This window comes from Rhipicephalus microplus, chromosome 3 (genome assembly GCF_043290135.1).
Source record: "Rhipicephalus microplus isolate Deutch F79 chromosome 3, USDA_Rmic, whole genome shotgun sequence".
In the NCBI taxonomy this organism is placed as follows: Eukaryota; Metazoa; Arthropoda; class Arachnida; order Ixodida; family Ixodidae; genus Rhipicephalus; species Rhipicephalus microplus.
In genome coordinates, this window is record NC_134702.1 from 61,742,693 (window position 1) to 61,751,034 (window position 8,342).

At 48.2% G+C, this 8,342-nt stretch overlaps 1 non-coding gene across 1 annotated transcript; it reads left to right on the forward strand.

Annotated features, from left to right (window-relative positions):
- The first annotated feature begins 3,394 nt into the window (after window positions 1-3,394).
- TRNAL-AAG (transfer RNA leucine (anticodon AAG)) lies at window positions 3,395-3,476 on the forward strand. Its single transcript has one exon. It is a non-coding gene; the product is annotated as a tRNA-Leu (tRNA).
- Window positions 3,477-8,342: the final 4,866 nt, after the last annotated feature.

Here is an 8,342-nt window from a genome sequence, read left to right on the forward strand (position 1 = left end):
GCCGCCGCCAGCGGTAGCGCTAGAACATTCGACGGCGGGAGTATAAATGCCGACGCGCTTCGCCGCTTGTCAGTTGTTGATCGAAGGCCGACGCTGCGTTCGCCGCTATCAGTCCGAGACTGCTATCTGTGCAAGACTGCTGCTGTGATTAGACTTTCCCTTTACCGGGCACAGGTTCCCCCAAATAAACAGTTAAATCCCAACACGAAGTTTTCTGTCTTTGGCCACGTCACGACCCCGTGACAATATTAACCTAGACCTGCCATTCTGGTCTAGTGGCTAAGGTATCATGCTGCTTACCCGCAGGTTGGGGATCAAATCCTGGTGGCGGTGACCACTTTTTCGAAGGAGTCGGAAATGTTCGAGGCCCGTGTCCTTAAGTTCAGGCGCGCCTTGAAGAACACCACATGGCCAAAATTTCCGGAGCCCCCCTACAACGGCGTCTCTTATAATCATACCGTGGTTTTGGGGCGTTTAACTCCAACAACTATCATTATGTTACTTTAGACCTTATTTTTTCTCTGCATGGTTTTGAGCATTGTTAGCCTTCTTTAGGCCTACATTAACCACTGTTTGTTCATGCGATCTAACATTGTGGATGGGCGATATGGGCTACGCTTAAAGGGTACGCACTTAAAAGGTGATATGCCATCCGCTGTGGGCCCTAAAGTTTCCTAACTGCATATCACCGGTCTCGCTCGGCTTGTGTTGTCGGTGAATACCAGGCGCCATCTAGTCAATAAGCTCCCTGCATTCAGTATTCAAATGCATTTTTGCGAATGTCCAGGTCATTAAAGGTGACGCAATTTATGAACCGCTCTCCTGTCAATGATTTTGACGGTAACAGGGTCTCACCTAAGTAATTATATTGAGTTCTAGGAAAAAAAGATATAAAGCACAATTTCTAGGTTCAATATTACTGCAGTACCACATGAGGCTATGGCAGTATGTAGAAGACTATGTAGGAATGCTGCCAAGTCACCTGTCTCTAAACTTGCGTCCAGACATATGTTTAGAATCAAAGGTAACTGTATTGGTACCGAGAGCGCAGTTCACCGTCAAAGGGTTGAAGATTTAGTGCGCTATTTGCACTCTACATGAAGGATGACGCTTACCGTAAGACATCCTGAAAAGCCTCTATTCTCGATCTGCTTTTTGCTGCTCATTCGGACAGCTTTATTCACAGTCTAAAAAGTAAAAAAAAAGTGACTGCTTGCTTCTGAATTTTAGTTCAGGCCATTCGAAAGTTATTATGAATGATATTTCCTTTTTATGCTTGCATTCTGCACTGTTTAGGTATTGATCTCATCAGATGGCCACTAGCTTCTCAGAAGTGACGAGGCTAACAGACGTAGGCTTTTCGGAAGCTAGCGTGCGGCAAACTGTTCGCAAGTTGACCAAGCGAGAAAAAAAAAACGCAGACAGTATCGCTACACATCTAGATCCAAAGCATAGGAAATCTTCAGCAGTACTTCCGTACATACGCAGGCCATCCCATAACTTTTAGCCCTGCTGCGGTTGTCTATTGGCTAAGGTACTCGGCTGCTAACCCGCAAGTCACGGGATCAGATCCCGGCTGTGGCGGCTGCATTTCCGATGGAGGCGGAAACGTTGTAGGCCCGTGTGCTCAGATTTGGGCGCACGTTAAAGAACTCCAGGTGGTAAAATTTCCGGAGCCCTCCACTACGGCGTCTCTCATAATAATATGGTGGTTTTGGGATGTTAAACCCCATATATCAATCAATCATCCCACAATTTCAAGAATGTTGCAGTCGGTTTGGAGTAAGTGTAGTTTTTTCATCGCCTAATAAGTTGGATAAGGTTCGTGGGATAGTTGAACGGAAACTTAAGAAGCGCGTGTCATCAGTGTCTAAAGAAGGCTATGGGGTCATAAACATAACTAATTTTGTACAGTGCAGCAAGGCTATCGTGTATTTTTTGCCGCTTTCATGTGGTCGTGTACACATAAGACAAACAAGTAGATGCATTAACATTAGGTTCTTGAAAACAAACGTTCTTTGCAAGGGAATGTATACTTACATGTGTCCCAACAAGTTGCGCAGAGCCATTGCGCACCTATCGCGAAGCTAAAGTTCCTTTCGACACACAGAGAACAAATGACACGAGACATAAATCAAGCATATAATATAAAAAAGAGGCGAACAATGCATTAGCATGCCTTCTATAGCCCTACATGACAGGGAGGTTAGCTTCTTAGATAGCACAATAACTTAGCTTTTATGCTGTTGGAGATTGCACGTGGGATGTATAAAGGTTATTTTTGTGTGTCATTGGTCAAAATATCAGCTGATCTTCTGTTTCCTTGCTTTACTGTGGTCACATGGGTGTGAAGATTGAAGTGCTTCTTTTTCATCCATTTTTTAACACATAATTCAGTTGTGAGCCAGCACTGCGATTTGTCCCCCCTTCTTCTCTTGTTCCCGCGCAGTCATGCACTGTGTTAAATTATGTTCAAGTACTGTCACCAACTCGCCCAGCTTTCTGTCCTGAATTAAACGAGTTGCTTCCTCATGCGAGCATGAACTTCCTGTCGTTCAATGCTCTCGCATAGCCGAGGACATGGAACTCTTAATAACATTTCATATATTCTCAATTTAAAACCTTTATTTCATTGATATGTTTCTCGTTAGTTCCGTTTGATTGAGCATCTAAGAGCCACTGAAAAGGAAAGTTTGATAAGGGAAGCAACATGATGTGAGTCATCTTTTCAAGGAACTCGGAGTCCAGTTCGTCTATTGACGAATGCATTGCAGATCAGTCACGTTATTCATGCGGTTTGATGGAGTAAGAGCGGAGCAGTAGGTAGACACCTTCAAGTAAAATGGTTTTTGCCCTGACTCTTTCAAGTGTCCCCATATATGTAAGCATTCTCCCTTCTCCAGTAGTATCCCTTCTGCAGTGATATCACTTCAAGTTCAGTGTTGCTGTTAATGTTCATTTGTGGCCTTGCTTTTTGCATTTCGCTGCTTCAATCGCAGTGGCCCACGAATGATAACAGTTTTCTGAACATGTTGCCTTTTGCGCCGCGCAGACAGAGAAGCAACTGCCACCTTCTAAGGGCATGGTGCCAGCGTATATCTTTTTCTTGCAGCGACATCAAGCGAGGCCGCCTGTCCTGCGACACGTACTGCGAGTGGCTGCGTACTGCTAGTCGTTCACAGCCTGCCATATCAAATTCGGTCGCGTGGCCGAGCATTCGTAACAATCGCTCAATGCACCGAATGCCCAAGTATTGATTAATAGTCAGCCAAGAGCTGACGGTACCTCAATGAACTCTGTGGGTGTATTTTGTGACGCACTTGAATATGGACCCATATGTAAATATGTAAAATGTGAACAGTCATGATTTGCAAGGCAATAAAGAAAAAAAAACGGTCGCGTGGCCGAGCGGTCTAAGGCGCTGGTTTAAGGCACCAGTCTCTTCGGTGGCGTGGGTTCGAATCCCACCGCTGCCAAAGCTTTTACTGCTTCTCTACCTTGTCGTTCGTCCAGTTTATTGATCCTTGCATTACGAAGCAGCACGAACCATCGGTAGCGTGGACGAGCGGTCAAAGGTGCTGGTTTAAGGCACCAGTCTTTTTGGGGACGTGGGTTCGAATCCCACCACTGCCAAAACTTTTATTGCTTCTCTACCTCGTCGTTCGTCCCATTTATTGAACATTGCGTTATAAAGCAGTACAAACCATCGGTAGCGTGGCCGAGCATTCTTCTTCCGGCAGCGCAAGCGAACGGTCGCAGAATCATGTGCTCCGACGGAGCGGCGATAGCGGCCCAAGCCGGCCGCGGAAACAAGATCGGTGATAAGGACTACGAGATCGTTCTGCCAACTTTACCCACCGTCCGTGTTGTACTTAACACGTTGTTTTTGCACGGTGATGTGCGTGAACGTCCTTACAAGGTCGAGGACTTCCGAGACGCCCTCGCAACGGTTGGTTTGCTCCCCGACGTAGTCGCGTTGGGGGGCATATCAAATCAACCACTTTTGGGCTGTGACTCTGAACACTGGCGAAGCGGCGAAGAAATTGGCCGCCCTGAAGGAATTGAAGGTGAAAGGCTGTCGATGTATAATTTTGGACCCCGAAGACCAGCAGGTCAAGCTTCGCCTACATTGGATGCTGTACGGCGTCCAAGATAAAGACATTCGGACGGCTTTCGCTGCGTACGGGAACGTCACCGAAGTGACGCGTGAGCGGTGGCGTGTTCAAGGCATGCGGAAAAGGGCTCCACAACGAGGGCCGTGCTGTTGAAGTTAAAGCCAGGAGTCAAGGTGGACGACCTGCCCCATCAGGTTCGAGTCGCTGGTGAGCTGGCCCTCGTCGTGGTGCCTGGGCGGGCGATGCAATGCCTCCGCTGACATGGCACCAGACACGTACGACGAGACTGCAAGGTACCGCGGTGTTCCTAGTACCGGCGGTATGGACACGCCGACGCAGACTGCGTCCGTACGTATGCGTCGGCGACGGGGCTGCCAAAGACCAACGAACATGAAGAGCTAATGGACGTCGCCGAGGCTGAGGAGGCCACGAGGGGCTTGGATAAATATGCAAAAAGCACGGTGACTTCAGATGCGGCTGTGCAATACGGCGGTGACGCCTTGAAAAAGAATGGTCCGACGGGCCTTCAACCTCTAGATGACTTGTTGCCATCAACGGGCCATGAGCTAGCTCCCCGAGACCTATCTGTAATGGCGTCAGATGGCGATGCCGGCAAAGGTGTCGTTCCATCACTTCGGCATTCAGCCGACGAGTTGTTCGCGAAAGCCAAAGTGACGGCGGGAGCTACAGGGAACCAACCGGCACCTAAGGTCAGCGACCTCAAGGGCGCCCCAGAGTCACAGTTGGAAAAGGGCCGCGTCCACACGCCTTCGACGGCTTCCGTGCCGTCAAAACGCCCCCACATCCAGACCACGAATGACGGAAGCCCAGTAGCAACGACCGGAGTCGAGGAACCTCCGGCAAAGACGCCTCAAGGGCGGCGGCCGTCACTCCGGCCTGGTCCCAACGTTCAAGCCGACAAGCGCAGCGGCAACGTTGAGCCGGACGGGCAAGTCACATCAACAGCGCCGGATGGCAACGCCGGCGATGTTGCCGTCTAGCCATGGGCTAGACGCGGGAGGTGAGCACGATGCTGCCGGTCCCTTTCTTCTTGCGTTGAAATGGCGCCTGTCTTTTCGTTAAAAGTCGCTACCATCAACGTTAGGGGTCTGGCAACGAAAAGGAAGCAAACCCAGCTTTGTAGACTTGCAACGGAACGAGGTATAGACGTCCTAGCAGTGCAGGAGACAAAAGTTGACGGTGATGAAGAGACCGGCAGCATGGTGCGTCTTTTCGCGTCAAGGTTTTTCGTAGTTGTCAGTCATGCCGTAGGCACATCGGCTGGCTGTATACTTTTCGTAAAGAAGGTTCCGGGGCTTCAAGTTAACGCCCATTTCTCCTGTGCAGCCTGCTGGTGGGCTATGCTCGACTTCTCTCTGAATAACACCGTGTGGCGTATGATGTGCGTGTACGCGCCCAACAAGGTTGAAGAAAGGGCCCTTTTCTTTCAAGGCCTAGAACAGCAGCATAGCGCAGGAAAGCAGTTAGTCGTGTTGGGCGACTTTAACTGCGTTCTCAGTGCACATGACAAGACAAGCCCTCGGAGTTTCAGAGACAAGAGCACGGTCGTGTTGGCGTGGGTTCTTGAGGACTGGTGCCTCGAGGATGTGGCAGAGTGTCTGCAGTGTGTGAGTTCGGTTAGGTTCACGCGATTTGAGGGCTTAAGTCATGCGAGACTTGATCGTATATATGTATCTGTCGACATTCTTCCGATGTACGCTAATTACAATGTCGTGCTGGTGTCATTTTCTGACCACTGTGCAGTCTTGTACTCGATTGGAACTGTAAAGAAAAGTAGTTGTTTCTCGTGGGAAACCTGGAAATTTAATAGTAAGCTTCTCAAGGAGGAAGATTTTAATTTATATGTAAGGGAGGCAATTAGCCAGATAGACGCCAGCAAAGACCTTCACATTTGGCAGCAGTGGGAGCTCTGCAAGGAAACCTTAAAATTAAAAGCCATTGACAGGGCCACATGCATTCGACGTGAGGAGAGAAGAAAAGAGACCGAATTGAAAACACTTCTCGAAAAGCTACTATAGTGTGAAGGTCGAGCCCCTGGAAAATGCATTGAAGACATCAGAAAAATAAAAAAAAAGTTAGAACTGCTTGACCGACAGCGCTATCGCGGTGCGCTCGTGAGAGCAAGGGCAGAAGATACCGCGGCGAGCGAAACACCGTTAAGACGCGCGCTTGGGCTGGAAAAATCGCGCGCCGCAAATAACCAGATACGTGAGATAGAGTGGGGCAGTACCTTATCAACCGACACTGTCGGTATCGCGACCGCCTTTACGGAGCATTATCGCAAGCTGTTCGCGTTGCACCCAACTGCCTTTGAAAACTTCAAGAGAAAATGTTTGGCTGTTTTACCCCGAATTGACGACGAAAGAAAGCTGAGTTTGTAAAGTGATTGATTGATTGATATGTGGGGTTTAACGTCCCAAAACCACCATATGATTATGAGAGACGCCGTAGTGAAGGGCTCCGTAAATTTCGACCACCTGGGGTTCTTTAACGTGCACCCAAATCTGAGCACACGGGCCTACACCATTTCCGCCTCCATCGGAGTTTGGAAAGTGAAATAACAGTTGCCGAGGTAGAGGAAGCTATAAACAATATAAATCCGGGAATGTCAACGGGACCATATGGCTTCACTGCTGCATTTTACAAAGAGTTTAAAGACGAAATCGGTCCTCTTTTGACAGTTATATTCAATGAAGCGTATAAAGTAAATACGTTGCCTCCGTCGTACTGGTCATCTCACACAGTGCTGATTCCAAAAACTAAAGAAGTCCATAAACTCAGGTCAGTAACAGCGTATAAACCAATAGCCCTGACAAACGTCGAGTATAAAACTATGAAAGTATTGGCCCGAAGACTACCGACGGTTATGAAAGACATCGTGGGACCACGCCAAACATGTGGCATCAAAGGCCGCTCGATTGTCCTAAATATACATAAAGCACACAGTATTCTCGAGTGCTGCGATTACATAGATGAACGTGTCACCATTTTACAGATAGATTTAGAAAAGGCTTTCGACTGTGTGGACCATAGCATATTGTTCGCTGTTTTAAACCATATTAATATTGGTTCAATGATTTGCGAGGGAGTGGCACTGGCGTACCGAAACTGCACAACAAGATTGATCGTAAATAAAAGTCTGGGGGCCCCCGTTAGTGTCAACGTTTGGTACGTCAGGGTTGCCCCCTCAGCCCCCGTTATTTTGCCTGTATATTGAAAGCCTCTGCTTAACCATTCTTAATGACACGCGTATAAATGGCTTCCGGCTACAATCTTCAAAAGTCATGCTGCTTGCCTATGCTGATGATGTGGCCATTTTTTCAACAGACAAGCGCAGCATTCAACAGGCTGTTGACACTGTTCGCGAGTTTAGCTACGTCACAGGAAGTGGTGTCCATTGCCCCAAGTGTCTCGGGCTCTGGCACGAATCCTGGCACATGAAATCCGACCACTTTGCAAATGTGCCATGGGCGACAGTCCCGGGCAAGTACTTGGGCGTCCCGCTCGATGCGTACCGAGACAGTGCCGAATATTGGCAGGACCAAGTGAAAGATACGAAGGAAAAAGCCGAAAAGTGGAGGGGGGCGAGTTTGTCAATCTTTTCCAGAGCCACCGTCTCCAACCTGTTCTTTATGAGCAAGCTTTGGTACGTGCTGCAGGTGCTGCACTGCTCGCGAATTAATGGGCAGAAGTTTCACCGCATCTTCACCGTGTTTGTGTGGGCTTCCCAGTGGGAACGATGCAGCCGTACCAACTTGTTCAGACGGGTTAAAGACGGTGGCCTTGGCCTTGGTCACTTGTTTTTGCGCCAATTTGTGAACAGGTTTTTGTTTTTTAGAGACCTCACCGATCCATTCCTGCGTACCCTGTGTCAATTGCGCCTCGGTAGATGTCTCCTTGAATATGTTGTGACTACCGAAGCCCGTGCAGGAGGGATTGGCGGGTTCTGTAGAGAAGTTGTGTTTAGTAGAAAATTTCTTTCAGTGAAATCTTCAAAAGAGTACCTGTGGAGCGTAAAAAGAAAAGAACTTGATTTTGCATTATGTGACATTGTGTTTCCAGTGCCGCTTTAACGGGCTATGTACAGTGGAGGACCAGGAAGCAATGTATTGAAAAGGGTTAAAAAGATGCACGTGCAGCCGGAAACCAAAACATTCTTTTTTAAACTGCACTCGGACACATTGCCAGTGAAAGTGTTTTTGGAAC